The sequence below is a fragment of the Primulina huaijiensis genome, chromosome 8 (genome assembly GCF_012295235.1).
Source record: "Primulina huaijiensis isolate GDHJ02 chromosome 8, ASM1229523v2, whole genome shotgun sequence".
Taxonomy (NCBI): Eukaryota; Viridiplantae; Streptophyta; class Magnoliopsida; order Lamiales; family Gesneriaceae; genus Primulina; species Primulina huaijiensis.
In genome coordinates, this window is record NC_133313.1 from 13,368,118 (window position 1) to 13,375,988 (window position 7,871).

Genomic DNA, 7,871 nt, shown 5'->3' on the forward strand with positions numbered 1-7,871 from the left:
TAAAAAAAAAATATCAAAATTCAAAAAACTCAATTATCTACATATTTTGTTTTATGTGGAAAAAAAAATTCGGATGGGAAGATTTTCAAAAGTAATGTGTATTAAGATATAATTTCTTGGAACACCAATGAAGACTTATGTGTAAAAAAATAATATTTTATTAGTGGTTGTCTCCCCAAATTTGGCTATAAATAGGGGTGCATTGTATGAATTGAGACATCTCTCATTCTACGAACAAATCTTTGAGTTCATAATCTTTCTCTCTTTGTTTTTCCTTTATTTCTTCATTTAAATATAATTAGCATGTTAATTTAATATTTAAAGTTTTATACTTTGAATAATGAGTAGCTAACTTCCCAAGGTTGAGATGAAAAGATGAAGCTCTTGGTATGATAATAAGGCTATTAAAAGGTAATAATCTTTGTTTTATATTATTTAATCATTACTTATTATTTATGTTATATTTATTTCTTTAAGCCTTTTTATACCCTACTTATAAGTGGGAGTTTTGATTTATTGTTGCTATATGTTACACTAAATTCTTGGAACCATTTAAATGTTAGTTTGGTATTACCAACCATTTAAAGTGGGAACTTTGATTTAGTGTGTTGGAACTTTTCAAGTTCGCAATGTTGATTTTGATGTTAACAAATTGGTACCATTTTATTAAGTGGATTTCAATAATGTTCATTAATGTTAACTTTATTAAAATACCAAGAGTGAATCCTCTAATCTCAACTACCTAAATTAAAATTTGAACAATTTAAAATTACCAATTAAAGATTCAAACATCTAAAAGAAAAAAACAAAAACAAAAATAAAAGGACATTGTAGTAGACTTGTAATTACCTTAGCTTCCCTGTAGATACGATATTCGGACTCATCGAATTATACTACTTGTGGACAACCTGCGCGTGGGAGTGCAACAATCAAAGTCACATCACTCATCGAAAAATTGGTGGGACTCGACGTGGTTATTCCTAGTGAGCTCTCAACTGATATTTTCTTGCTGTCTTTGCCTGCCTCGTTCGATGGATTTATGGTTAATTTTAATAAGAACAAGCTTGAGGCCAGCCTTGAAGAGTTGGTCAATATGCTTACTACTTATGAGGCCACAATTAAAAAGGAAAAGCCTGTTCATCTAGTGGGTTCTTCGTCCGGTACGAAATATGGAGCCTCAAACAAAGGCAAGAAGCATTCTGCCCCTTTAAAGAAGAACAAGCCCAACAAGAAGCCATTCAAAAAACCAACTTGGGGACCACAAAGCCTGACAAGTAAGAACAAGTCTGTTTCCACTGCAACAAACCTAGACATTGGAGGCATAATTGCACGGAGTATCTTGCCCAGAAGCGTTCTGGCCATGGTATGTTTGATATTGAAGTTAATGTTTCTATTAATTCCACTTCTAAGGTATTGGATACCGGATGTGGTTCTCATCTATGCAATGATTTGCATGTGATGGGAAGAAGCAAGAGGCTTAGAGATGGTGAGACATTTCTAAAACTGGGAAATGGAGCAAGAGTTGCTGTCACTGCCATTGGAGACGTTACTTTAATTTTAGACAATGATTTTAAGTAGTTTTTGATAGACGTTTTACTTGTTCCTGAATTGATTAAAAACATCATTTCTATTTCTATGCTTGATAGTGATGGTTATTCTTGTGTTTTTGCTAAAGGTGTTTGCAATTTATATAAGAATTAATGTTTGATTGGAACTGGAGAATTAACAAACGATATCTATAACTTAAAATTAAAAGATATTTCGTTAAACAATATCCAAGCGCATACGAAAACAACAACAAACAAAAGAAAAATAGAAAATCCAAACCCCGCACAAATATGGCACGCTAGACTAGGTCATATTTCCCAAAAAAGGATACACAAGCTAGTGGGAGAAGGCATGTTTGACTTGTCAGACATAAATTCTCTACCTACTTGTGAGTCCTGTCTAAAAGGAAAAATGACTAAGGCTCCATTCAATGGAAATGTGGAACGTGCGCATGGTCTACTGGATTTGATCCACACGGACGTTTGTGGCCCACTAAGTGTTAGCACGACATTTGGGCATTCCTACTTCATTACCTTTACTAATGACCATTCGAGTTATGAGTACGTTTATTTGATGAAACACAAATCTGAAGCATTTGAAAATTTCAAAGAATTCAGATCTGAACTGGAAAATCAGCTAGAAGAAGTATTAAAGCACTTCGATCTGATCGAGGTGGAGAATACTTGAGTGCTGAATTTTTAGGTTATCTAAAAGAGAATGAGATTCTCTCACCGTGAACTCCACCAGAAACACCACAATTGAATGGTATTTCTGAACGTCGAAATCGAACCTTGATGGACATGGTTCGATCTATGATGGGATTCACTGAATTGCCTACATCGTTTTGGGGCTTTGCGCTTGAAACTGCGACAATGTTGTTGAATAATGTTCATACTAAAGCAGTGGATAAAACACCATATGAGATTTGGATGAGAAAAAATCCCAAATATTCTTACATGAGAATATGGGGATGTCCTGCTTACGTGAAGCAGACAGTGAGAGAAAAATTGGATAGTAGATCCACTTTGTTATACTTTGTAGGATATCCAAAGAATTCTGTTGGATATTATTTCTATCATCCCAATGAAGCAAAAGTGTTTGTTTCAAGAAATGTCACCTTTTTGGAAAAGAAATTTTTATTAGATAGAAAAAAAAAGATGATAGAACTTGAAAAAATTCAAGATACTCGCTCAACTATAGAAGTTGAACCCATTTCCCAACAACAAGTAGTTGAAGTACAAGATCCAAGAAGGTCTGATAGGGTTATTAGACCACCTGCAAGACATACGCTTCTTCATGAACAAAGCCATGGTGAGGCTTGTGTTGGATGTGAACCAATGAATTTCAAAGAAGCAATATATGACACTGATTCAACTAAATGGCTTGAAGCCATGCAGTCTGAAATGGAATCTATGTATTCAAACCAAGTCTAGACATCGGTGGATCCATCTAAGAGAATCGTTCCCATAGGATGCAAATGGGTCTACAAAAGAAAGCTTCGGGCGGATGGGAAGGTAGTGACCTTCAAAGCAAGAGTGATTGCAAAAGGTTATACTCAAAGACAAGGAATGGACTATGAGGAAAATTTTTCACCGGTTGCTATGTTTAAGTCTATTAGAATACTACTAGCAATAGCAGCATGGTATGACTATGAGATATGACAAATAGATGTAAAGACTGCATTCCTTAATGGAGACATCAAAGAAGAAATTTATATGTCTCAACCAGGGATACACTTCAGTAGGAAGTGAGCATAAGGTATGCAAACTTCAGAGATCAATATATGGTCTCAAGCATGTGTCAAGGAGTTGGAACCTCAGATTTGATAGCGGTATCAAAGAGTTTGGTTTTGCTAAGAATCCTGAGGAACCATGCATGTACAAGAAAGTTAGTGGGAGTACAGTGACATTCTTAATACTTTATGTTGATGGCATCCTACTCATTGGGAATGATGTAGGATTACTGCAATCAACTAAAGTATGGTTGGCAAGTAAATTCTCCAGGAAAGACATGGATGAAGCATCCTATGTATTGGGAATACAAATCTATATAGATAGATCAAAAAGGATGCTAGGACTCACCCAAGACACTTATATCAATACCATTCTGAAGCGATTCTCTATGGAAGAGTCAAGAGAGGATACTTACCAATGTGTCATGGTGTTACTCTGTCTAAAGCTATGTGTCCCAAAACGGATGAAGAGATAGAGATGATGACACGTATTCCATATGCGTCAGCCATTGGTAGTATCATGTATGGTATGATATCGACACGTCCTGATGTTGCTTACGCTTTGAATGTAGCAAGCAGATATCAGGCGAACCCTGGTCCAATGCATTGGAAGGCCGTGAAAGATATTCTTAAGTACTTAAGAAGGACTAAGAACTTGTTTATGGTCTATGGGGGTGGAGAATCTAAATTGAAAGGCTACACTTGTAACGTCCCGAAAATTTAAAAGTCCACGTAAACCACATGCATGCAATTATTAAATTCCTTTGTATTTTAATTTAAATATTTTAATTGCATTAATTAATTATGTTGTGCATATTTTCATGTTTAAAATGTATTTTTCTACATGGTTGCATTAAAATGCATTTTTAAAGACTATTCGAGTTGCGATCGAGGAACGGAGACCGATGGATGAAAAATAGAAAATGTTTTTATAATTGTTTTAAATTATTTAAAATATGGGTGATGCTTTTTATTATTTTTGAAAATAAGGGATTTTGAGGTGATTTTATACATCGGGACGTTAATTTTATCGGTGTTGGTTTTCAACAAAATACTAACGTATTAGAAATTCGGCTAATAAATTCACAAACTTTTCTAAACAAAATTATTTTAATATTTTAATTAATCACTAATGAGCTTAATTGGGCCTAATTAACTACCTAATGGGCCTAAACTTGTTTCAGGATTAATTAACTATATAATATGCAATTAACCTACCCCAAACCCTTTATACTACACGCCCCACTCTCCTAGCAAATCAAAATTCTCCCCTCAATTTTTATACGACACACACACACAAAAGTTGAAGGAAAAAGCATAAAAAATTGCAAGGATTTTCTAGCCGTCGTTTCCTCGTTGTCGTTCTTCAATCGTCAACGTAAAATCGTGCGTTAAATATGCAAAGGCATGCCTTATTCTTCATTCACTCATCATCACACCATATTATGTATTTGTTTATGAAAATTGCATGAAAACAAGTTACACTTTGCATTATTTTCATTTTTATGCATCTACTTGCCTAAACTCATGAATTAATGCATCAAAACATGATTTATATGTTCATGAAGGGGCTGCCATGATTAGGGGATGTTTAAGGGTGATTTTACACATGTTTAAGGACCTAGAACGCACACACAAACACAGTAAAAACGAAACAAACAAGCTTGAACGAATTCTGGTATGGCTTTGATCAAGGGGTGCGGCTTTGAGGGTTTCTGCTGGTGAGCTCGGCCAAGGATGGCTGGGGCTTGATAAGGGGTCAGCCTAGGGTCTAGTAGGGTCCTAGCATGGCTAGGACCCGTGGCTAGGCGGTTAGGAAGAGCCCATGATCACATGGACTCTTCCCTCGCATGCTTTTGGTGCAGCCGAGTGCTGCAATTTTCGAGGGGTTAGGGGCTGAGCTAGGGTGGTTCAGGCGATGGCTAAGGTGGTCCAAGTTATGGCTCATGGTGGTCCAAAGTGGGTCAGGGAGGCTAGGGCTCGTTGGTGGCTGCTGCAAAGAGTCCCACGCAAGTAGGACTCTCGCACATAAGGGGACGCGCAGGTGCTGTCCATGTACAGCACCTTGCTGCTTGGGTCAGGGGCTCAGGCTGGGGGTGGCTCAGGTCTGGGACTGGTCTAGGGTTAGTAAGGGTCATGGGTGCTCAATGTTTAAGGGCTGGTAGAGTCCTAAGGTAGCTAGGAGTCCTAGTACAACTAGAACTCAAGACACACACACATGCAGAAACATGGGCCAAATTACAACATGGTTTGAGCGAGTTAAGGTCTAGGTCCAGGGGACAGGGTTGGTCAGTAGGGTCCCTAGGTGGGTTTGTTAGGTTTTGGCGCAAGGTGGCTCGGGCGTGGCTCGAGTAAATTAAGAGATGGCTCGGTGTGTTCGATAAGGTGTCAATTTCGAATTTAATTAGACTAAAATTGTATCCATGGGTCCACGGGGATGGATCATGACTTGGAAGGGTACAATAAATCTAAAAAATGTTATGTTAAAAATTTGGGATCAAAATAATGAGTTTTGGATTTATTCGGGATTTAATCGCCACACGAAACGCTAATTAACGAGTTAATTGAAACGCCTAGTTTTTAGCTTTATAAAATTATGGAAAATTATAATGAAGCTTAAATAATTATTAGAAGTCTAAGTTTTTAATTTGGGAATTTTATATTAAGGTTTGGGTTAATTCGAGATTAAAATGCATTAATACGTCACATTTAAAGATTAATTTAAAAGTCATCGATGTAAGCCAAATAAAATTATGGAAAAATTCATGTAAGCTTAAATAATTATTTGGGACATGTTAGAGTCAATGAAATTAAGAAAAAGTCAAAAACAAGAAATTTTACGTTCAGAGGTAAAACGGTCTTTTTACACCTAAAAATTTATAAACGTCATTGCAGTGCCCTAAATACTGTTTTTATGATATTATGACTATTTTTGAATGTTTATGAGATGTTCATGATTAAATTATGATTTTTTTATGTCCATGGATTTTTATGATTTAAGGTTGACATTTAAAAGACATGTTGCATTCTTGGTTTCAAAAATAAAGATGATATGTGATGCATGATTATTATAAAGTGATGGAAATGTAAAACGTTGAAGGAAGTGAAGTAATTGTGACTATAATGATGTCATGTGGAGATATCGTGAGGGTTATGGTCCCAGTGGTAGCCCGACGATCGTATTTCCCGTGACACCATTGAGGATTTGAGGTCATGAGGTTTGAGGTAAGAATGAGAATATCGTGAGGGGAGAAGGCCCCAGAGGGAGCCCATTTATGAGAAAAGGCCCCAGAGGGAGCCACGACGATTATATTTCTTTTCGAAAGAGGATAGGCCAAGGCTCAGTTGACCGGTGAGAGTGTCGCTGATTTCCATGCCGCCCAGTACTGTGGTTACATGTAGATGGATCCATCAACTTTTTGAGGTTTGAGGAAAATCACAATTAACGATCTGAATTCAAAAAAAGGAAAAGGAAAAGGAAAAATGAAAAAAAATTTTATGATCATGAAAAATGCTTTATGTTATGTCATGTTGAGGAAAAAGGGAAAAGTTAAGGTTTATGTTCACATGTCATGAAAATGTTTATGTTTAAAGTTGATGCATCATTATGAAAATGTTTTTATTTAAAGTTCATGCATCATAAAAAGGTTTACGAAAATGTTCATGTTTGAAGTTTATGCATCTTCATTAAAACGATATTTTAAGTACAAATATTTTTCACTGTTGCTTGTGGTTTTATACGTATTTCTTGTTATCAAGTTGAGTCTTTAGACTCACTAGGTGTGATTGATGCAGGTGTTTATAATATTAATGTTATGGGAGGTCTTGATGGTTGACCTGACTGGACTGAAGGTGTACACAACCCGAGGACCAGCGCTTCTAGCTTTCCGCATTTATGATTATGATTTATGTTAAAGATTTTTACGACTCTTTATTTATGCTTTTGAGTGATTTTTGAGATATTATAGTATGAGCTGTATTTCTCAACTATATAGTTGGTTGTTTTAATTTTAAAATGGTTCTAAAATATTTTTATGCAAATGAGTATGATTCGGCCGATGCTATGTAAGGTTTTTTTTTTAAAAAAAATTAGTACTATTTAAGCAAAAGAAAGACAGGCGTTTCAACACTGATTCTAGCTTCCATTGTGACGTAGATGATTCGAAATCGACCTCTGGTTTTGTATTCATGCTAAATGGTGTGGCTGTCTCTTGGAAAAGTTCCAAGCAAGACACCATTGCGGATTCCACCACTGAAGCTGAATACATTGCTGCATCTGCTTCAGCCAAAGAGGCTGTTTGGATAAGGAATTTTGTCCAAGAGTTGGGCGTCATTCCTAATGGACTTGATCTAGTCCCGGTGTACTGCGACAACACTAGTGCCGTTGCGCAAGCAAAAGAACCAAGGTCTCATCAGCGATCGAAACATGTATTGAAGAAATTCCACATCATCCGAGAGATTGTGGGAAGAGGAGATATATCAGTCAAAAGAGTCCCCTCTGCAGATAATGTTGCTGATCCACTTACAAAGTCCTTGCCAGGACCATTGTTTGAGAAGCATCGCGAAGCAATAGGATTATAGTTTATGGATA